The sequence below is a fragment of the Dendrobates tinctorius genome, unplaced genomic scaffold (assembly GCF_039654945.1).
Source record: "Dendrobates tinctorius isolate UK_male_01 unplaced genomic scaffold, ASM3965494v1 ptg000203l, whole genome shotgun sequence".
NCBI lineage: Eukaryota > Metazoa > Chordata > Amphibia > Anura > Dendrobatidae > Dendrobates > Dendrobates tinctorius.
Genome location: NW_027361870.1, coordinates 18,544,129 through 18,568,128, shown reverse-complemented (window position 1 = coordinate 18,568,128; position 24,000 = coordinate 18,544,129). Strand labels below are relative to the sequence as shown.

At 42.5% G+C, this 24,000-nt stretch overlaps 1 protein-coding gene across 8 annotated transcripts in view; it reads left to right on the top strand.

Moving 5' to 3' along the window:
- The window catches only part of PLCB4 (phospholipase C beta 4), a 380,991-nt gene that overhangs the window by 153,733 nt on the left and 203,258 nt on the right, over positions 1–24,000 (top strand). For all 8 annotated transcript variants that reach the window (XM_073553858.1, XM_073553856.1, XM_073553855.1 and 5 more), the window contains one exon: positions 20,956–21,018. The gene's annotated coding sequence lies outside the window, so the exon portion shown is untranslated. The remainder of the gene's footprint in view (positions 1–20,955; positions 21,019–24,000) is intronic.

Below are 24,000 nucleotides of genomic sequence, written 5' to 3'. Positions count from 1 at the left end.
CGGGCCCATAATTATTACACAGATGCAGCGAAAACAGTGGAGGAGACTTAGAGCAAATCAGTAAATCTAGACTCAATGTACCAGGCTTGATGACACGGTGAGTAGATTTCTCAACCACTACCACCAACATATTGTAGGACACATCATCACTTCTTAGAGGGACTCTGTCAGCAGGATTTCACACACCAAACTATTTATATGTGCAGTTAACGCTTTCAATGACGAGTCCAGAGTCTAGCAACATATTTACACTGTCAGTAAGTTTGTCCATTACTGAGAAATAAGCTTTTGAATTGGTATGCAAATGAGGTTGTAGATCTGAAACCTCTGTCACTCCATCTCTATTCCCCACCCAGCGCCGCATCCTCCTGCTTGTCCGATGGCTCCTTTGCCTGAAGTCACATAGCACACAGCAGAAAAACAGTACCATTGCTACCACTTGACCAGACAAAGTCCACAGAGCCAGTCGCGCCTCTATAACTGAAAGCCTGAGGCTCCCAAGAGGAATAAAGTTCATTTCATCCTGGTAGCCGGACTTTCAGCGCAGTGGCTGTACAATTTTAGAATGCTATTAACCTGCAGACTAATCCCATATCTGCAAGTCAAGATGCCTTTTTGGACATGACAGGTTCCCTTTACACTATATTATGAATTATAAAATTTTTTAAGAAAAACCCTGATTACTCAGGGGAGCAGCAGGAATAAAACAAGTGTAAAAAGTGCCCACTTTGGACCTGGTGACAGGTCTTTAAAAATAATTTTATCCCACAGATGCGCGTTTTGCTTCTCCATTGAGTGTTTGGCGGCTCGTTGCTAATTATTGGCCAGCGCAGCTTTACTTTGGAGAGGTCATTAGATCACATAGAGTTTTAAAAATAAAAAATTCTTTGATAAACCCTTTAAAAAATGATGCAACAAATTGCAGGGTATAAGAGTAAGGGCAGTTCCTGCACTGGTATGTGCACCAAAGACAGTTTTAAAGGAACTCCACACAGAATGTTCAAACTAAGTCCCGCCACTCGGTGTTTCATGGCGCAACCAATCATTTAACTACACCATCCCACCTGCTTGTTTTCCCTCAATCGCCAACATCCCCTTATTTGATTGACAGCTCTGGCCTCATAGAGCCAAAGAAGGGCGGAGATAGATGGAAACCAATCAGATAAATGATTGTCCGCGCTGTTACGCATCGAGCGCCTGTACTTGGTTTGAACAGTCATTCTGTGCTTACAGTCCCTTTAAGTTGTTGTGAGGGATGATGACAACCGTGCTTCTCGAGAGATTTGTGTTAAAGAACAGGTGATAATGTGGACAGGGATGTTCAACCTCTCCACCTCTAGAGTCTTCACATAGCTGGAGCCTTATTTTGCAGATTATACATCTCTGACGCTCAGCCAATAATCACTGTGCCACCGTATAGAAATGTAATCAGATTAATCCTTTTAAGTATGTGAGAAGCTCTACACCTTGTGACGGATCATCGGTGGTTGATGAAAGCCACCCGCAATTTATTTTTAAAGCCTTAACAGACCTGTAATGAAGTTTAATCTTGATCTAGCTTTTAGCTTGTGGAATATTATTTTTAGATGCCAAGAATGATAATGACAAATTACTTGTATAATTTTACTGCCAGCTTCCTTTTCCAAACGACCGTGTAGGAAAATTACAGTAGTGGAATTTCATTAGGAGATGCTATCAGGACTAACGAGGAAAAAATTGTTTTAAGGGACAAAGAAAGAATAAAAAACAATATAATAACACAGAAATTTACCCATAGTACAAGAGGTTAGAAAAACAAGTGGAAATGATGTGTGACAGTTTTGACTATGAGCAGTCAACAAGCCTACAATAAAGTGGAACGGCCAATCTTCTCAGCGTGACTGGAAGGTTTTAATAACGGTAATTATGGAGACTCTCGTGGTTGAATATAGCTCTCCTCTTATCACTTTGCTTTCTTGTATTTGGTGAAGTCTCGTTATTGACTTTCTTCTTATCGAGAATTAACAGATCTTAGTAATGAATTGATAGATCTTAGATAAAAAAGAGAAGAAGATATTTACTTAGGTGGTGCCGAAACGTCATACTGTAACTCTTACAGCCCATGGGCAATAGTGGTGCTTTTTTTCAGACGAGAGCCGCCATACATGTGCTTAAAAGATAAAAATTACATCAAGGCAGTCTTTGGCTTCCGAAACACGTGATTAGCTGTTAATGCCGATGGAATCTCTAGTTGGCCATGACATGATGGAAATGATGAGTGGCTGATCATATACTGCTGTACATGGATGGGCTTGGTCCTGTCATGATCCAAGGTGGATCTGACAGTTTAAATGCACAAAGTGAACTTTTTTTCCTTTGGCTTGGTGCCAAAGTGGGTTGATTGCCCTCGGTGGCCATTACAATTATTACACGTGGTGTCGTTCATTCTAAGTTGCCCCGGTGGTGGTGAGCGGTAGTGCACTTTAGTTTCTTTGGTTTAATGTGCACTTAATCACAAATCAGGTGTTAGGCTCTATAAAAGGGAGCCAGGTGTGTTCAATCACTGTTGGTGATGTTGTGTTCGTCATTTGGGAAGCAAACCTGGGTGAGGAAGGAGCTGAACATGAGTCCTGCGCAGCCCAGCCAGAGGGGACGAGTAGCAGCTATGTGGTCTGCAAGAAGGGCTGGCATGGCGTGGTGGAGTCACAGTTTATGGTGTCGGCAGGAAGTGCTTGCATGGCTTGGTGGAGTGACGACTATGGAGAGAGTTGCACTCAGCATGCGGGACTTGGTTGCTGAGAGCTGGACTCAAGCATGCTTGACTTTTTGGGCAGGAGCTGAACTCATCTTTGGGACTCTGTTACTGGACTTCTGCAATTGGTGGTGGACTCTGCTCCAAGGCTGCACTAAGGTGAAGGATCCAGTTATGGTCATGGATCTGGGTGGAGGAGAAGATGCGCACAGGTGGTGGGCTCTGTAGCTATTAGCGTACGCAACAGAGCAAAGCTAAGTGGTGTTTCGCCTGTATTGTCATTTTCCCTCATGTGTGTTTAGTGCAGTGGTGGGATTAGTTTCCGCACCGACCAATTCCCTAGTGAGGGTTTAGGTTCAGGGCGAGCTAGGGTTTTTAGGTTCCTGTGCGTCGCCCAGTGCGAAACCGGCATAGGGAACGTTAGGAGTGCAGGGACACTGGCTCAGGGGAGTACAGGAAGTCTCCACTTCCCTATTCCCTATCACAGGGCCCACCATTGTTAATTTTACCCAGGTTCCCCTTTATTATTTAAATTCGCCTTACTGGAGGCGGGGTTTCCAGATTTACGTGTAATACCTAAATTCGCCTGTTGGAGGTGGCGTATCCAGCTGCACGTCTTATTATTTAAATTCGCCCCACTGGAGGCGCTGTATCCAGGGTCACGGGTGTCTTATGGGTTCGTCTTGCGGTACTCGCTGCGTCCAGACACACGTGACCGTGACAGGTCCATTGAAGAAGCTGTTCATTAGTTACGGTACTTGAATTCTGGCTAATGGCCTCTTTAGAAGGGTTGATAATTGGCCACTAATTTTCAATCTCTAGTCCACATAAACAAGCCACCAATGAGCTGATAACTGAGCAAAATGTAGGGTTAAAAATCAATGTTGATGACCGTTCTTCTCCCTGTGTAGAGCATCCATTGCTAACTTTAAAGGTATGTTCACACTTCACATTTTTGCAACTTTTTTTCTGCTCCCAAAACCTTCCATTTTGACAGGAAAAACACTGTTTTTGCTGCATTTTCCATGCATTCTTGCTGTGATTTTTTTTTTTGCAGTGTTTACTTGGAATTTCCTTTCCCCATTTGTGATGACACATCCTCCTCTGTAAAGAAAAGCGATTTTATACTACAATGACACTGCAAAGACCCTAACAGAATGCTGCATAAGTTTTGTGGAGCATATTTTAAGAACATTTGGAGTTTGTCATTGCTTTCAACTTCTCTTTCTGGTGGAAGAACTTCAGAAGTTTTTCAAAAGGAAGACGCTTCAGGAAACGCGGGAGTTTTTTTCCTTGGTGAGTTTGTTTTTTCAGTAGTTTCCTAAGTGCTTTTTCAACATTTTTTACAGTTTTTCCATTTTGGTGACCCCCTTTTTTAACTCCATTCAATATTGAAGAAACTGATAGGATGCCCAGGTGTGTTTTGTACTCTAAAGTATACAGTGTATTCAGAGTGCCAGAGAAATGTTCTGCTCACTTTTTTTTATCCCCTTGGCTTCTTTGGAAACCTGAAGCTATTTAAAGATGCTTAAAAGCCTGAATATATGAACGGCAAAGAAAAGCATATATTAGGCGGGCTTCAGAGCGGACCCACCTAAAAAAAAAGACAACGTGTTCATATGTAAAATGATCTGTTAATTCTGCGCTACTCTCTGCAGAAATAATAATTAGTCTGTGTGCCCACGTTGCGTTTTTTAAGCGTTTCCGCAGCTCTTTTAAACAAGCGTTTCTGCTGCGGAAATGCTTAAGAAAAGCATCTAATGTAATAGAATGGAAAACGCACATGTTGTGCAAATGGTGCGTTTTTTTAAGCTGCGGAAACGCTTAACTGAAAAAGACGCAGCATGTTCATTAATTGTGCGGAATCACATGCGATTCCGCATACATACACTGTAAGGCTATGTGCCCACGTAGCGTTTTAAAACGCACAGTGAAAACCGGACTCCTTCCCAGAAATTCTGTTCGCGATTTAGCCGCGATTTTCTCAAGCACTTTCCAAGCGATTTGAAGCATCGCTTGGAAAGTGATTGACAGGTTGGTCACACTCGTCAAACATAGTGTTTGACAAGTGTGAGTAGCTTTTTACTATTGAGGCCGCCTATGCGGCATCAATAGTAAAAGATAGAATGTTAAAAATGATAAAAAAATAAAAAATCGAGGTATATTTACCTTCCGACGTCCCGCGCTGGCATCCCGGGCATCAGCGTTCCCAGTAATGCCTTGCGAGACCTGTGATGACGTTGGTCTCGCGTTACTATAGCGATCTCGCGAGACCGCTAGAGTAACGCGAGACTACGTCATCACAGGACCTTGTCGCAAGGTATTACTGGGAATGCTGTGGCCCGGGATGGCAGCGCGTGACATCGGAAGGTAAATATTCTTTATTTTTTATTCTTTTTTTACAGGGGTATGGTACCCAGGGCCTGGAGGACAGTCTCCTCTCCTCCACACCGTGGGTACCAACCGCACATGAGACGCTTACTTCCCGCATGGTGGGCATAGCCACATGCGGGAAGTAAGCGATTCTCATGCATTCCTATGGGTGTGGAATCACGGCAATTCTTTGCGATTCCGCATAAAAGAATGAGCATGCTGCGATTTTTTCCGCGATGCGATTCCGCCGCGGAAAAAAAGCGCAGCATTAGCACAGCATGTGCGGAATGCCATAGGAATGCATGGGGGGCGTTCTGTACACGATTTTTAAACGTTTTCGCGCCGAAAATCACAGCAAAAACGCTTAAAAATCGCATCGTGAGCACACAGTCTAATTGCAAAAACGCATAGGAAAACGCTTGACAATCGCGTCAAAAACGCGTGTCAAAAAGCGCATGCGTTTTCCCTGGCAAGGGCATGCGTTACTGCTCAGGAAAAAAATGCTTGAAAAACGCTACGTGGGCACATAGCCTTATGATGGACACCATATAAGTTAGTGGAGGGAATAAGGGTACTGTTACACGTAGCGATGCACCAGCGATCCCGACAACGATATGGATCGCTGGTGCATTGCTAAGCGGTCGCTAGTGAGCTGCCACACAGGCAGATCTCACCAGCGACATAGTGGTCGGGGGTCGCTACTTACCTGTCAGGCGAGGTGATCCTGACGTCCTCCCGCCCGCGTCCACGCGTCACTCGTCGGCGCCACAGGAAGTCCAGCAGGAATTGGCTGACGAGAAATGGCCCAGAGATCTTGTCAGGAACCATCACACCAGTCCTCAGTTGAGCAGAGCCTCATGGTTCACCATCATTTCATAATATCGAACTTTTGGAAAATGACTGATCAGCACTCAGCTATTTCTTTGGTTTCCCTGGTATAAATACATGTGTATGTAAATGTGTGGATAAGCCATGGTCAGATGCTTTGGCAGTAGTAACATGTTAGAGCTTTCTTTTCCTTGACACTCATTGTTGGGCAGGGACGTAAAATCAGAATAACCCTCTGCATTGCCGATAGTCCCAGGACGTTTGCTGAGATTTGTTGCTTTTTTTGTCTTCTGTTTTTTCTTATTTTTCTTTTCCTGGTATAAATTGCCTGTCACTAAGAATTAGATGTTTTTCTGTTAGAAAGCTTTTGCTTTTATAGTTGGAGCGGATTTCTTCCATTTCTAGGTCACTCATACAACGTAACTTGAGGCAACGTAACTGGCATTGCCAGATCCCAGCTTTGCGTCTGTATCGAGGATTTGGTTTCCTTTCTTCAGCTCATTATAAAAGTCGTTCATTTTAACCCACTATAAGTCAGATGGATCCGGAATATGACATGGGAATATTGTTTGTTTGAAACTTTTATTTGCAACACAAGTGCAGGGCAAGCAACCATTGTATTGGTTTTGGGGGGTTTTCAGAACTTCCTGGGATATGTCATCAATATCAGATCGCTGTGGATCTCCGAGCAGCTCCTGCGGCCGCCGGATGTACTCAGCGTACATGGAAGGTTACAGCTTTGTTTACTTTGTTGTGGTCGTTCTTGAGTACTGCAGCTTGAGTGCATTGCTTCTGTAAGAGCTAAGCTAGCGACAGTGGACAGTTGTCGGACCCCCCACCAATCTAATATTGATGGCCTATACTAGGCCTAGGACACACCAGCATATTTTTTCTCATCTGAGAAAATTGGTCTGATTAGGCTAATCACACTCTGATCAGACTTTGATCACTGTGTCATCTGATTTTCTTGGATGAGGAGAAAATGAGGAAAAAAGATTTCTCCATCTTCTAAATTCTATCAGGCCGCGAAAATCGGACTGCACTTGGATGTCGTTCTGCAGTACTTCACGTTTTTTTCATCATTCTCCTCATTGTGGACTCCATTCCCCACCAATTTGGTGTTTGGGATGAAAGCAGATTACTCGGAAACCCACACAGACACGGGGGCAACAAACAAATACCTTGCAGATATTGCCCCAGCTCTGCAAAGCAACAGTGCTAACCACCTTACCACCGTGCAGCCCATACTTATACCTACCGACATAGAAATCGCTGATTGTACAGATATAGCCTATAGTGCTAGTCAACTTCACTTTTGTCTCTCGCGCGTATTAAAAGTCATCTATTTTTCATCCAGAAAAAAAGCAGATGATTTTTCATCTGTTTGATCATCCTAAGGCCCTGGTCACACTTGCGAGAAACTCGCACAAGTCTCGTGTCTCAATACCCGGCACTGCCGCTGGCAATCTGGATCGGAGTGTGCGGCTGCATGTATTTCTATGCAGCGGAGCGCTTCCGGTCCTAGTGCCGGCGGCAGTGCCAGGTATTGAGAGATGTGACAGCATCGGATGCGATATGCTAATCACCCTTGGTCCTGATGTGCTGTGAGTGGCAGCCGAGTGTCATGTTTCTGTGCTCCGATCCTCTCGCACCGAGAGAGAATCGGAGCACAGCTGCGGAGGAGGTGGAGAAAGTAATTTCTCCATCTCCTCCGCTGTCGGCGTATATCTCACCACACTCGGATGATATCCGAGTGATGTGCGTTGTGTCACTCGCACCCATAGACTTATATGGGTGCGAGTGAGCCGAGACTCGGCCAAGTCTCGGTGCCAATCGCAGCATGCTGTGATTGTTCTCGCATGTCGATTCGATATGAGAAAGTAGTCGCAGTTGTGATCTGCCCCATAGATCAGCACTATAACACTGGGTCAGGTGCTATGCGATGTTTTATTTTCTATGGTAGTGTGACTCCGGCCTCATGCAGTCCGTACGGCATCTTTATGGCATTCATTTTTATATTTCATCAGGGATAAGAATATACAAGATCAAAAGCAGTTTCTTTTTGTTAAGAACTGCGATGTAGCTGTAAAAATCAGATCCTACATGGTTGATCTATACGGGATCCAATTTTTTTGCAAAGCCATAGGCTTGAATAGCTAATTATGGATGAGACTGGTGCTGCAATTTTTTTTTAAGCGTAGATTTCAGTCAGTGTTAAAAACTCATCTGAACAGCCCAAGTGAATAACATTTGTCAGTTTTTCCCACGGATAGCACGTTGGGAAACTCCTTATGTAGCGCAGTGTGTCGTCTGCTCAGTAAGGCCGGGGTCACATTGCGTTATGGCAGTCCATTAGGCGGACTGCGTTACACCGCGGCATAGCGCGGTGTAACACAGTCTGTTAACGCTGCCATTGACCCCCATTATCGGACGCATTGCGACGTATGCCGTAAAGCAGCATGCGCTTGCGATGTGCCGTCATTTAGTGACGGAGCCTCGGACGTGGGCTGTAGCATCTGAGGCTCCGTCACCGCTAGCACAGATGAATCATCTGCACTAGCGGTATACCATAACCCGATCGCGTTATGCTATACAGTTAACGCAGCCCATCAATGCTATGCGTTGAATGGGCTGGGTTAACGCAATATGAACCTGGCCTTAGCCATGGACACATGTGCATAGGTTATTCAGAATAAAACTTTGATGTTTCATTTCAATGCCCTATTTATGCGATGCTAAGCCTACGTGATCAATAATCCTATACTTTGATGACAGGTTTTGACCAATTGTTGAACTTATGTCAGAAAATCATTTCAAACGGCTTCAATCAAGACAGATGTTAAAAGAGATGAATTCATCTTTTGTTGCAGGCAGCGAGCACGCAATCAATTTACTTTACAAGTGATCCCAAAACACAATCAGCAGAATACAAAAGAATCGGCTTTAAAAAATGGCATGATTTAGAAGAGATCATCTGATTAGGAAATCCAGTCCCAGTGATTAGATGTTTGCAAGGGAGGAAACTGCAGATATTCCATTTTTCTACTGCTACCATATAGGGGGCTTTGTATCTGCTTTTCATTATTGTTAATAGCGGGGTGTTGAAGAGTAATTAAACTTTTGTGCATTTTTTCATATTTGCAAAGCTGAGACCGCCATTGAAGCACAATAGACCCCAGAAGAGTTCTGCTTGAGCGCACACTCAGGGTGTGTGCACACGCTGCGGATTCCGCAGAGGTTTTGCACCTGCTCCATGACAGGTGTCAAACCGCAGGGGAAAACCGCAGGCTAATCCGCAGAAAATTTTCACGGAAAATTCCGCAGCGTGCGCACACACCCTCAGAGTAGACTGCGGATTCAATAGAAACCATGTGCTTCCTAGCCTCTGCTTTCTACTGAATCTGTCTTCCACTCTGTGCCCTCCTGTCTCACGAGCTGCACGCTGTTCAGGGGTCCTCTGTGTATTTCAGCAGCAGTATTGTGAATGAGACCGTAAGGAACCTTAAGTACGCAGGAAAATCTTCAGTGTAAACGATCCCGCGATGCAGATTTTATATACTTGAATTGTGAATCTTCACTATTTTCTGCTGGAAAGGGGAATGCAATATGAAATGTTTTTAGTGATCTTTTATGGTCATAAACAATAAATACCTTTTAAAAAAATAAAAATAAAAATAAAAAAACCAAAAACCATAAAAATGAAAAATTAAACCCCATGCATCGTGAACAGTTATTTGAAAATCCAAAAAAGAATATTTTTTTTAGAGCCGTTAAAAGTCCATGTATGTTAAATCCCGAAATTGTGCTTGGTCAGGAATGGGGGGAAGGTGGGGGAATGGCTCGGTCCTGAACTCCCATTTTTAGTGAGCTGAACTCACAGACCCAAGATTTTTTCTATGTACATAAAAGGCTTTTTTCTTTTACATACTGTTCCCAATTTTGTCTATATCTGTGTTAGTGAGCTCATCTCCTTTGCCGAGATAATCCATCCCCCTCACAGGTGTGGCATATCCAGACGCAGGATTATTTCACAGGTGGGCCTTAGGATGGTCACAATGAAAGGCCTCTCTAAAATGTTCAGTTTTTATGGGTGATCCGGGGGGGGGCGGGTGTCAGAAAGCCAGTCAGTATCTGATATGACCAACATTTGTGTCACGCAGTGCAACACATCTTATTCACATAGAGTTGATCGGGTTGTTGATTGTGGCCTGTGTAGTGTTGCTCCACTCCTCTTCAATGGCTGTGGGAACATGCTGGATATTGGCAAGAACTTGAACACGCTGTCTTGTACTCCTATCCAGAGCATCCCAAAGCTGCTCAATGGGTGACATGTCTAGTAAGTACTCTAGCCATGCAAAAACTGGGATGTGTTCAGCTTCCAGGAACATGATGCCATTTGGAATGCACAGAGATACCATGACGAGACCCTGTGGCCCATTGTGCCATTTATACCTGACCATCACCTCATGTTCCTGCATGATAATCCACGGCCCAGGGCTGGACTGGCCATCTGGCAATTCCGGCAAATGCCCGAAGGACCTGTCTGGTCATTGGCTGCCTTGTCTGCTACATTGTTAACAGAATCGGTGTTCTCAAGACACCCATACTGTTAAGAGTTGTGACAGAGCACAAAGTTGCTGACTCCATCACTTATCCCAGCAGGTCATGGGGATCATTAGAAATATTGGTCTTGTAGTAAATCTTCCTTTCCTCCATCCAGGGTAATATTAGTAATATATTCCATCTGGTGCTTGGGGATGGAGACAACATGGGCCTGTGTGATTTCTAATGCCAGGGCTGAATTTCATCCCCAGTCCGTACTTGGCACGACCCATGTTGCAAAACACTGTAGACAATTCCTGGAAGCTGAAAACATTGCAGTTCTTGCATGGTCAGCATAGCCAACAACCTGATTAACTCTATGCGAAGGAGATGTGTTGCACTGTGTGAGGCAAATGGTGGTCACACCAGATACTGACTGATTTTCTGACTGACCGTCGGCCCCTCCAATACTGTAAAACTGCACATTTTAGAGTGGCCTATTATTGTGGCCAGTCTAAGGCCCACCTGTGCAATAATCGTGTCTAATCAGCATCTTGGTATGCCACATCTCTGCCTTGGATGCATTATCTCTGCAAAGGAGAAGAGCTCCCTAACACAGATTTAGATAAATTTGTGACCAATATTTTAGAGAAAAAGGTCTTTTGTGTACATAGAAAAAGTCTTAGATCTTTTATTTTATCTCATAAAAAATGGGAACAAAAGCATTGCATTTATACTTTTGTTCTGTATATATTGCAATCATCATATTATACAGCACTGTATACTTGCAATTGCCCATTTTACCTTTCTACCCAGCTAATTCATCTCTTTTCTCTGCTCTATGTAGAAACAGGAAGTCTATTTTCCCTGCAGAAATCATTCCGTTCTTCAACTCCTGACCCAGCTGCTCCCTCCGTTCTCTGCCAGAGACTTTTGCAGTGACTCATGACTCATACAGGGAAAATTGACCTCCTGTTTCTACACAGAGCTTAGAAGGATTCAGCTAGTCAGTGTTTAATCACGTGATATCATAGACCTAATGGAAAACAGAAGAAGTTACTGGGTAGAAAGGCAAAATGAGCAATTGTAAGTACACAGTTCTGTATAACATGATGACTGCAATATATTAAGAGGATACATTTTGATTTGAGGAGTGTTTCTTTATGTAAAAAAATAAATTGTCTTCAAAGGCCTCTATTTTTTTGATTCACAAAAATGTATTCTGATTTTTGAAAGACTGGCTTACTTGCTACATCCTGTTCCCAAGCAGGGACACGGCAGTTTTTGCTCAGAGCAATAGATTAGAAGACTTTTCTATTACACGGGATTGGAAGTATTTTTAGCACACACGCACACTCGGATCCATATTGAGAAGCATAGCTGATAAGACAGTGCTTTATAAAATGCCAGATGAATAGTGTTATTTTTATCCTTTGATAATTGTACATATGTGTCAAGTGTATCTTCATGTGAGAAATCATCTACATAATAATGATCACAGCCCACGGTCAGAGGATTGGTATTGTTCAGCCGCTTTGTCTGGTCACAGAGCCATCACTTCCTGCACCTTGTTCTTTTTGAGAAAGGCCAACATCTAAAAGGAGCTGCCGAAACCACATGATCGGATGGGGTCATTGTTTTGAGCGCAATCTAATAAATGGCTAAAGCCAAACCTATTGCATGTATTGAGTTACCTTATCGTTTTCAGTATTTTTTTTAAATTTAGGATAAAAGAAGTAGAAAGGGCAGCATGGTGGCTCAGTGGTTAGCGCTGCAGCCTTGCAGCACTGGAGTCCTGGGTTCAAATCCCACCAAGGGCAACATCTGCAAGGAGTTTGTATGTTCTCCCCATGTTTGCGTGGGTTTCCTCACATTCCAAAGACAAACTGATAGGGAATCTAGATTGTGAGTTCCAGTGGGGACAGTGATGATGTCTGTAAGTGCTGTGTAATTAATGGCGCCATATAAGACAGTAAAATAAAACTAAGGTCATGAATTAAAAAATATAACTTCTGTAAACATTTTGTTCTCAGTATTTTTTAAACAATTCTGTTACCGGATTTCACAATACAATCTGCATCTATTATGAGAACCCCGGATAGCGCTCATCCAAGAAAATTGGTTGTGTGCATGTGTTATGTGCCCAGGTATTCACTTCAATCACTACGTTATACTACATTTCATCCGTTTTGGCTTCTGTAGATATTATTATTATTTATTTCTATAGCACCATTTATACCATAGGGGTTCTGCACATGAGAAGGGGTGACATATAAAATGCAGATATCACGTAAAGTGATCAAGCTAAGGCTACCTTCACACATCAGTTTTTTGCTGTCAGGCAGGATCCGGCTATTTTTAGTAAAAACGGATCCGGTGTAAATTTTGGACAACTGTAGAAACGGATCCGTTTTTCTGCCGGATCTGTCTAGCAGGTTATATCTGTTTCCTGGGGGCTGGCCAATTGGATCTGAGCATGCGCAGACTTGAAAAAAAGGGATCCGGTGGCTGGATCCGTCTTTTTCTGGATCCTTTGCATTCCGGCGCCCATAGACTTTCATTGTGGCAAAAAGCCGGAAGCGTCGGATCCGGCGCTTCCAGCTTTCTCACTGGAGACAAAAAACATTACAGTAGCCGTTTTTTCCAGACGCCGGAAAGAGCCAAATAGCCGAATCCAGCAAAAAATAGATGAACCGCAATGCCATCCGGCGCGATCCGGCGCTAATACAAGTCAATGAGGAAAAACCGGATCCGGCATTGCATTTCGCCAGATCCGGTTTTACAAAAAAAGCCGGATCTTGCCTGACGGCGCAAAACGGATGTGTGAAAGAGGCCTAACAATGACAGACTGGTACAGAGGGGAGAGGACCCTGCGCTTGCGGGCTTACATGCTACAGGATTATGGGGAAAGAGACAGTAGTTTAGGGGGTTGCAGTAGCTCCGATGGTGTTGAGGTGGCCATGTGGTCATTGCAGGCTGTAAGCCTTCCTTGAAGAGATGGGTTTTCATGTTCCGTCTGAAGGATCCCAATGTGGTGGATGATCAGACGTGTTGGGGCACAGAATTCCAGAGGATGGGGGATATTCGAGAGAAGTCTTGGAGGTGATTGACTGAAGAATGAATACATGTGGAGGAAAGAAGGAGTTCTTGTGAGGACCGGAGATTATGCGAGGGAAGATATCGGGAGATATAAAATAAGCAACTTCTCCAATCAAAAACAGCTCAGAAAACAGTTATTTTTTCTTGTTCGTCTCTTTTTCTGTCTGTTCCCCATTATCGGTGTAGTTTTAGTAATCAAGATTTTTTTTTGCATTTTTTATATTGCCCTGCAATCATGAACCCTTTTGCAACATTTTGAATAATTAGGTAAAAAGAAATGTCCACCAATCCTGCAAGACAACAAAAAGAAAAGTCACTTTAAAAAAGCGCAAAAGAAGAAATATGCCCGGGAGCCTTTCATAATAAAGTTATTCGCTGACTTCAGAATGGCATCTATAAGTGCAGGCACAGACAGGCATGAATTCTCTCATCTGAGAGAATATGGCCGATTATGCAAATGATACTCTGATCAAACTCTAAATCAGACTGTCAGCATATTGTGATCTGATTCTCTCACATCAGAGGACCATAGCGCAGGTGAGGAGAAGATGGAGAACAAAATTTCTCTATCTTCTCCATTATCATTGCACGGAAATAGGACTGAACTCAGATGTCATCAGAGTGCAGTCCAATGTCACCCACGCATTTATTTACCTGCATTTCTGTTTGCGATATGGATATTGGATCAAACTCAGCATGCAGCACTTTTTTTCCTTAGACACACTCTGTCCGAGGGAAAAAATCGGACATGTGCACGGCCCCAAAAAGAAACAATGACCTGAGCACAGAACACATGATAAATGGCAAATTCCTAGTATTCACTACCTAGGATTGGGTAAATACCCTATGGAGCTCCTCCTAACTGAGAAACACAAAAAAGGGCAATGGAGCCTATAATCCATAATAAAGAGTCTGCATGATTCTATAAAGTATGAAAGTAGACAACAATTAGTTAATACATGTGATAACCAAAAACAGAGGTCAGATGGTGTAGGTCAAGGTACACCGGTTAAGAACAAAATGTACTTCTACATGGACCCATAGCATGGGCAAGAAATCCCCACCCAGAGATGTAATTACATTGTGATACGTTCACATCTCATATAATGCTAGTGCCATGTTGAACATCACTGAATGAACAGAGGAGGGGAGGGGAAAAGGGGGGGACCACGCTATACTAAATCCCTACCACAGTGATTCCATCCTGCAACTTGTAACAGTATGTCAACTTCCATCAGGTATTTCTACTGCTGAAAATAACCGCAGGGAAAAAAGGGGAGTAAAGGGAATATAGACGATCTGATGGTCAGTTACCTGTGCTAGAGTCCATGACTGAGTACGCGCCCCTACGCACGTTTCGCGGTTGCTTCTTCAGGGGGACGGGAAACCGGATGTGCACGGCCCCGGAGAATAACATTGGTCCAAGTGTGATACGATGTTTTGTCTGATCGAAAATACAATAGTCTGCATCTGTCCTAAGGCAATTCATTGTTGCATTCCAATACCCCAGTTCAGCTTTTAGGGAGATTCGAAAGCTTTTCCTTGCTTCCTTTTAACTACTGTATTAACTGCGCCATCACTATATACGTTTTGTTGACTTTCGTTAATTGCCACTTCTGGTCCTTTTTAGGTAAAGAAAGCTGAGATGATAATAAAAATAAACGTTTTAATTTCTTTTAACACATTTTCTGCTCCCAGGGGACTTGCAGAGAATTGCTCAGCTTCTCGAGCACCGGAGTTTATCTTGACTGCTCTATAACAGATGGCATGTGGCAAGATTAGCATGCCTGTCAGAGCCAACGTTTCCAAACACAGCCTTTAATCCCCCCGGAATACAAGCAGAGTGTATGAATACTCATAATGTGAATTGGCATGCCTCTGGCTTTTCTTTCAAATTAGATCAGTGTAAGTTTAAAATCACGTCAATTAAACACATAGGGGGATGCACCGTGTCAGATATTCCGGTCCAGACATTCACAAGTGCTCCTGCCTCACAAGCAAAGTGCCGTGTAGAACGGTAACAGTTGATGCTGTTATCGGGAGACGACGTTCAGACCATATTTGTATGTATATAGGGAATTCCTGAGAGTAAATGGGTAGTCCCCAAAATGTAAGTGCTTCTCCCCACCTGGTCTTCGTTGGTGTTAGCACACCTTCAGGACTGAAGGGTCAAGCACCTTCACCTCTGCATCCTCGCCTCCATCCGTAACAGAAGCTGCACCATCTGCCGCATCCATCATTTGAAGTGTTAGGGTATGTTCGCTAATCTTTTTTTACATGGATTTTGAAGCAGATCCACCTTTCTTTTTTTAAAAAAAAAAACCCCTCTGTGTTAGAATGTGTCACCAATACCTGCAAATACGACATGCATATAATGCACAAGGTAAAATAAATGCCATCCCATAATAGATACGTTGGCCACTGCCGGGGCTACAAAAGGCTTCATTTCATATATATATATATATATATATATATATATATATATACACACACAGGCATTTACTAACCATACATCTATATAAATACCGTACCCCTTATCAGCTAAGACAATGTGGGAAGGGGATGTGGGTCCCATATCGAAAGAACAGTGGCGCGATGTCTTGGGAGTTAGCACCTAAATTATCATCTCCTAAATTTTTCTTATACATAGAGTTTATAGATCCCCAAGTATTCTCTGTAAAATAGGAATAAGAATAGATGACCCCCTGCCCTAGATGTGGTTGTGGTGGCGCTCATCTGATGCATATGGTACGGGATTGTCCAAAAATAGGTAACTACTGGAAAGTAATAATAAATAATCTTCATATATAATCATAGAATCATAGAGTTGGAAGGGACCTCCTGGGCCATCTGGTCCAACCCCCTGCTCAAAGTAGGATTTGCTAAATCTTCCCAGATAGATGTCTGTCCAGCCTCTGTTTGAAGACTTCCATTGAAGGAGAACTCACCACTTCTCGTGGCAGCCTGTTCCACTCATTGATCACTCTAACTGTCAAAAAGTTTTTTCTAATATCTAATCTGTGTCTCCTCCCATTCAGTTTCATCCCATTGCTTCTAGTCTTTCCTTTTGCAAATGAGAATAAAGATGATCCTTCTACAATGTGACAGCCCTTTAGATATTTGTAGACAGCTATTAAGTCTCCTCTTCTGCAAGCTAAACATTCCCAAATCCTGCAACCTTTCCTCATAAGACAGGGTTTGCAGACCGGGCACCATATAGCGCTAACATATTCCGCAGCGCTTTACAGTTTGCACACATTATCATCACTGTCCCCGATGGGGCTCACAATATAAATTCCCTATCAGTATGTCTTTGGAATGTGGGAGGAAACCCACGCAAACACAGGGAGAACATACAAACTCCTTGCAGATGTTGTCCTTGGTGGGATTCAAACCCAGGACTCCAGCGCTGCAGTGCTATCCACTGGGCCACCATGCTGCCCGAAAGGAGTAGAAAGACACAGTATTTGGGATACAAATATGACTGGGACCCAAAATCTGTATTCTCGGTATCTTAGACGATGGGATGGATTTGGTTGCACTCTCCCTTGGCAATAGCTATCTCTAGAATCCTTTTCCAGGCTGGAAAGTTGATAGACCAATTCTCCACATCATTGGAAGGACTAAAAGCCATTATAAATATCCTACATTTGGAAAGAGGAGCATATATCAAAAGATAGGCACTCAAAAATGTATGAACCCGGCTCTAGACCGTCCATTGGTTGCTTTGCATTAAATAAGATACTCTTGGAGAATGAGGCATAAATGGAATACATGTACATGAATAACTAAACATTAAACACTTTCCCAGTATACGAGTGGATACGATTGAGATATAAGTACTCAGTGACGTAAGAATAAGCAGAGCAGAAAGCCAGGAGAAATGATATGATTTTTCGTTATTCTTCTGGTTTGGTTACAACTTGTGATTATTAATCTTGTAAACACTGATTGAATAGTCAGGACTTCAATGTATATGAATGTACACCGCTAATGATTGAGAATGTTGAACATTATTTGGTATTACACTTTGTATTGTTTTTTTTACGTATTATTTTCTGTACTTCCATAATGTTTGTATAACAAAATTAAAAAAAAATAAATCAAAATGTTTGTTACCATTTTTAATCTAATATATAAAGCTGAATGTGTGTGTGTGTATGTACTGTATGTATGTCCGGGATTGGCATCTGCACCGTCGCAGCTACAGCCACAAAATTTTGCACAGTCACACGTCTGGACTCCGAGAGTGTCATATGCTATGTTGTGAGGCGAAATTTTAACCCCGCGCCTTCCAATTCACCAAACAATTTGGCCTATTATCATTTCTATGGTGTTAGGCTGCGTGCACACGCTGCGGATTCCGCTGCGTTTCCGCAGCGTTTTTGGCCGCTGCGGACCCGCAGCAGTTTTAGCTGCGGTGTACAGTACCATTCAAATGAATGGGAATAAAAAACCGCTGTGCCGACGCTGCGGAAAAATCCGCGCGGATTTGCTGCGGTTTTGAATCCGCAGAAAGAATTGCATGTCAATTCTTTCTGCGGAAACCGCTGCGGGTTCTTATCTCCACCATTGTGGAGATAGTGAATCCGCAGGACCAAACCGCAGGCAAAACCGCAGATAATCCGCAGGTCTTTGGACCTGCGGATTATCTGCGGTTTTTGCAAAATCCGTGCGGATTAATCCGCAGCGGATTCCGCAGCGTGTGCACGCAGCCTTATCGTCCTTCTATAAAGCTGGAAATAACACAATTTATTACCGTGCCAACACAGACCACCTTCTGACACAGACTGCAGGGGGAGCCCAGTATCACAAAGGATAGGATTAGATACACGGCTCAGCAGTCAGTATCACACAGGATAGGGTTAGATACACGGCTCAGCAGACGGTATCACACAGGATAGTATTAGATACACGGCTCAGCAGTCAGTATCACACAGAATAGGATTAGATACACGGCTCAGCAGTCAGTATCACACAGGATAGGATTAGATACACGGCTCAGCAGTCAGTATCACACAGGATATGATTAGATACACAGCTCAGCAGTCAGTATCACACAGAATAGGATTAGATACACGGCTCTGCAGTCAGTATCACACAGGATAGGATTAGATACACGGCTCAGCAGACAGTATCACACAGGATAGGAATAGATACACGGCTCAGCAGACAGTATCACACAGGATAATATTAGATACACAGCTCAGCACACAGTATCACACAGAATAGTATTAGATACACGGCTCAGCAGACAGTATCACACAGAATAGGATTAGATACACGGCTGAGCAGTCAGTAACACACATGATAGGATTAGGTACACGGCTCAGCAGTCAGTATCACACAGGATAGGGTTAGATACACGGGTGAGCAGTCAGTAACACACGATAGGATTAGATACACAGCTCAGCAGAAACTATCACATAGGAGAGGATTAGGTACACAGCTCAGCAGACATTATCACACAGGATAGGGTTAGATACACGTCTCAGCAGACGTTATCACACAGGATAGGATTAGACACACTGCTCAGCAGTCAGTATCACACAGGATAGGATTAGATACACAGCTCAGCAGTCAGTATCACACAGGATAGGATTAGATCCACGGCTCAGCAGTCAGTATCACACAGGATAGGATTAGATACACAGCTCAGCAGTCAGTATCACACAGGAGAGGATTAGATACACAGCTCAGCAGTCAGTATCACACAGGATAATATTAGATACACAGCTCAGCAGACAGTATCACACAGAATAGTATTAGATACACGGCTCAGCAGACAGTATCACACAGAATAGGATTAGATACACGGCTCTGCATTCAGTATCACACAGGATAGGATTAGATACATGGCTCAGCAGACAGTATCACACAGGATAATATTAGATACACAGCTCAGCACACAGTATCACACAGAATAGTATTAGATACACGGCTCAGCAGTCAGTAACACACATGATAGGATTAGTTACACAGCACAGCAGTCAGTATCACACAGGATAGGATTAGATACACTGCTCAGCAGTCAGTATCACACAGGATAGGGTTAGATACACGGGTGAGCAGTCAGTAACACACGATAGGATTAGATACACAGCTCAGCAGAAACTATCACATAAGAGAGGATTAGGTACACAGCTCAGCAGACATTATCACACAGGATAGGGTTAGATACACAGTTCAGAAACAGGATGTGCCAAAGGAGAGGACATTTTTTTTCCAAGAATTCCACTCATTCCATCTGATTTGTTTTTTGATTTTAAAGGCCTCCAGTTTCCAGTTCAACTGCTATTTGCAATGTCCATTAACAATGCTCAGGGACAGTCCTTGAAAGTAGTAGGGATCGATTTATGTAGTAGGGATCGATTTGCAATCTCCATGCTTTTCTCATGGTCAACTTTACGTGATCTGTTCAAGAGTTGGAACTGCCAAAAATCTGTTCATCTTTGCACCGAAAGGAAAAACCAAAAATGTTGTTTATCAAAAGGCTCTTGAATGAGTTGAAAATAAAATACTGTCGGTACTTGGGTAATCGTTTAGTTAATTTGTGTTGCAAATCTGTAGTCTTGAATATATGATGTGAAACGTTTTTATGTGCAATATAATCATTATAATTTGTTATAACTAACCACAGTTGGTTGCTATGCCCAGGCAACGCCGGGCTCTTCAGCTATTGCTTAATAAAAATGATCTGATTTTAAAAAAAAAACTCTGTATGAAATATACCCTAATGAAGGATGTCTCAAACCCGCGACTCGGGGGCCGCATGCAGCCTCTAAGTCCCATATAGAACCTGAAAAAAAGGGGAAAAAATGTGAAGATAAATAAATATTACGTATGAAAAAATACCATGGGCACTAAAAATTCTGTTTTATGTAGATATGAAAGTAAACAACAACAACAAAAAAGGATACGACTGGTATCCGATGAACATCGTAAGAGAAAAAAATAAAAAACGTGAAAACTGTAGCATTTTCATGATACTGACATACAAAAAAAAGGATAAAAAAAAATAATTGACTGAAGCCGTCATCTTGCCACACAAGGAGTGCGGCTCACGAACTTCAATTTTTTTTCTGCGTGTGGCCCGTTTTCCCGGCCGAGTTTGAGAGCCCTGCCCAAATGGATGATCTGCATGCTGTGCTTTTTTTTTTTTTTTTTTTAGCAATATAGGGTGATACGCGAATGTGAACAGAGACTTGTTTCACTATTTTACCACCCCAAATGTGATTTTCAGTCTATGTGCTGCTTTTTTAGCAGCATGGTATTAATGCCAAAAATTCCTAATATTATATGATTTTGTATTATTGCAAGGTGTCGCTGTTTAATGTATAGCAGTGGAGCAGATTTATTAAGTTTTCTTCCTGTTTTCACAGGTGAACACTTTGCCACAGTCAGTTAAGTTGTTCGCTGCTTACAAGTTTTACGGCGCCTGCTCGGTGAGTAGTAAAAATATGTTTTGTATGTTCAATCATAATAATGATTATAAAAATTACTACCAAGTCCGATGCCATCTCTCCCCATTCTCTTTCTGACCAGGTACATGTTCGGTTTCTTTTTCACATGTGGTTTTGAAGGCTCTAAAAATTGTTTCTTATTTGGATATTTATGTAATTTCTATATATGTATATATATATATATATATATATATATATATTCTGTTTTATGATTTTGAGGAAGATCTAAGGAAAAAAAGGAAATATGTGTCTGTATTTCAATTTTGTTTACAAGTACAAACAAACACTAAGTTAAATATTAACCCCTTTCCGACGTTGGGCTTAATAGTACACCGATGTCGGACACCCTCCCTTTGATGTGTGCTTTGGCGCTAATCCCACATCTTTCCCAGCACGTTAGCTGTTTTCAACAGCTGACATGTGCATGGAACAGCCACGGGTGGAATCGCGATCCACCCGCGGCTGTTAACCAGTTAATTGCTGCTGTCAAACGCTGACAGCGGCATTTAACATGCATTTCCGGCAATTGCGCCAGAAATCCGCCCATCGGTGACTCCAGTCACGTCATCGCGGGTCACCAATGGGTTGGCATGACAACCAGAGGTCTCCTGGAGACCTCTATGGTTGTCACTGCCGGATTGCTATGAGCGCCACCCGGTGATTGGCGCCCATAGCAAGTGAGGTATTCTGCTGCACGCAGGTGATCTGATCATCGCCTCTATGTAGCAGAACCAATCAGGTTATGGCAGCTTCTAGTCTCCCATGGAGAGTATTGAAGCATGCCAAAAGTGAAAAAAAAATGTTTTTAAAAATATAAAAAAATATAAAAGTTCAAATCACCCCCCTTTGGCCCCATTGAAAATAAAACAATAAAAAATCAAACATACACATATTAGGTATCGCTGCGTTCAGAATTGCCCAATCTATCAATAAAAAAAAGAAGGATTAACCTGATCACTAAACGGCGTAGCAAGAAGAAAAAGGCGAAACGCCAGAATTACATTTTTTTGGGTCACCGCGACATTGCTTTAAAATGCAATAACGGACAATCAAAAGATTGTTTCTGCCCCAAAAATGGTATCATTAAAAACATCAGCTCGGCAAGCAAAAAATAAGCCCTCACCCGACCCGAGATCACGAAAAATGGAAACGGGTATCGGAAAATGACGTAGTTTTTTTTTTTAACAAAGTTTGGATTTTTTTTTCACCACTTAGATAAAAAAGGACCTAGACATGTTTGGTGTCTATAAACTCGTAATGACATGGAGAATCATAATAGCAGGTCAGTTTTAGCATTTAGTGAACATAGTAAAAAAGCAAAGCAAAAAGCAACTGTGGGATTTCACTCTGTTTGTAATTTCATCGAACTTTGAATTTTTTTCCCATTTTCCAGGACACGGTATGTTAAAAACAATGGTGTCGTTCAAAAGTGCAACTTGGTCCCGCAAAAAACAAACCCTCACATGGCCATATTGACGGAAAAATAAAAAAAAGTTATGGCTCTGGGAAGAAGGGGAGTGAAAAACGCAAAACCAAAAATATCTCCGGTCATGAAGGGGTTAAATTATGGGTTTTACTTTATTTTTTTGTCATTTATTGCACATAGTGTCCCCCCCATAAGGTCATAAAACACTTTTGGGGGTCATTTCAACATTTAAGTACATTTTTATTATTGCTGATTTCCCCTGTAATTGTTGCTGGTACATTAGCCCCAGTTACAGGGCACATTCAGGCTTCTGCTTGCACAGCAGAGCTGAGCTGGGTATTATAAGTTATGTTATTCTCCCAATACATTACATGATTGTCAGGACAGGAGGAAGAAGCGGAGTTTCTGCTTCTTATACTGTATACACAGCCACTGGTGGATACAGACAGAAGAGGGCCTCTATATAAGAACAATATATGGGCCCTTTGCAGTCGAATAGCTCATCATAATGCACAATTCCACATGTTTTGAAGGTGGAAATGGGCCCCCTTACCTCTTGGGCCCCTGTGCGACTGTTCAGGTTGCATGCATGAGGTGGGGATCAAGGAAACTACGTAAAATCCAAACAAAAGGCTAATATATAACTCTTTCCATTTTTTTTTGCCATATTAAACCAAATATAGCAAGTCCCAGACAGCCCCTGCTCAGCTGGCACGTGGTTTGGGAACATGCTGACTACAACCTGTTATCCCCCAGAAGAAGAATGCTCCTGGTGTGAAACACGACTGAAGCTCTTCATTATACACTAATGACATCCAGGACATAAGAACCGCTGGCAGCATGGAGCACCATCTTTCAAAAACATTTACATATCCATAGCCATCAGCAGCTAATTGATAGACGCTGAATCTAAAGAGCGCGTCTTGTAATGGTGCATGAAAGCGACATTCTGCTGTGACAATGCCTGTTCTTACCTTTCGGATGACAGTGTCTTTGACTTGCAGACATTATTCGAAGGTTCCCATGGAGATCAGTGATGTCAGAATGGTTCCAGCATACTTAAAAAACACTGATATCTGAATTTGCCTCATATTATACATGTGCCCTTATCATATAATAACACAAATCTAAGAACAACTGGAAACACTTATAACACTGACTCATTGACGTGTGCAGGTTTATTCTTAGCAGACAAGTGATCTCTCAATGCATGCTTCTGTTGCTGGCCAGAAATCTTTTTTAAGGTCCTTTTAAAAGAATTTAGGGCTGTTCATTAATCTTCCCTTTACAAGGAGAACAGTGCAAAATTTGACTACACTGGAACCAAGCTCCAATCTCTTTCCACTGGTTGAACCCATCTGTGTTTAACATGTACTGGTGATGTGGTTCTCCTGAGGTTTCTCTTCTGCAATTACTGTGGGATGGCGCATTGATGTGACCTTAGTGGTCTATGGTTCTACGATTGCTTCAGTGGGTTTTGGGTACAATCAGTTAATTTCTAGCATATATTATCAGTATTTTCATCTAAACCTGGATTC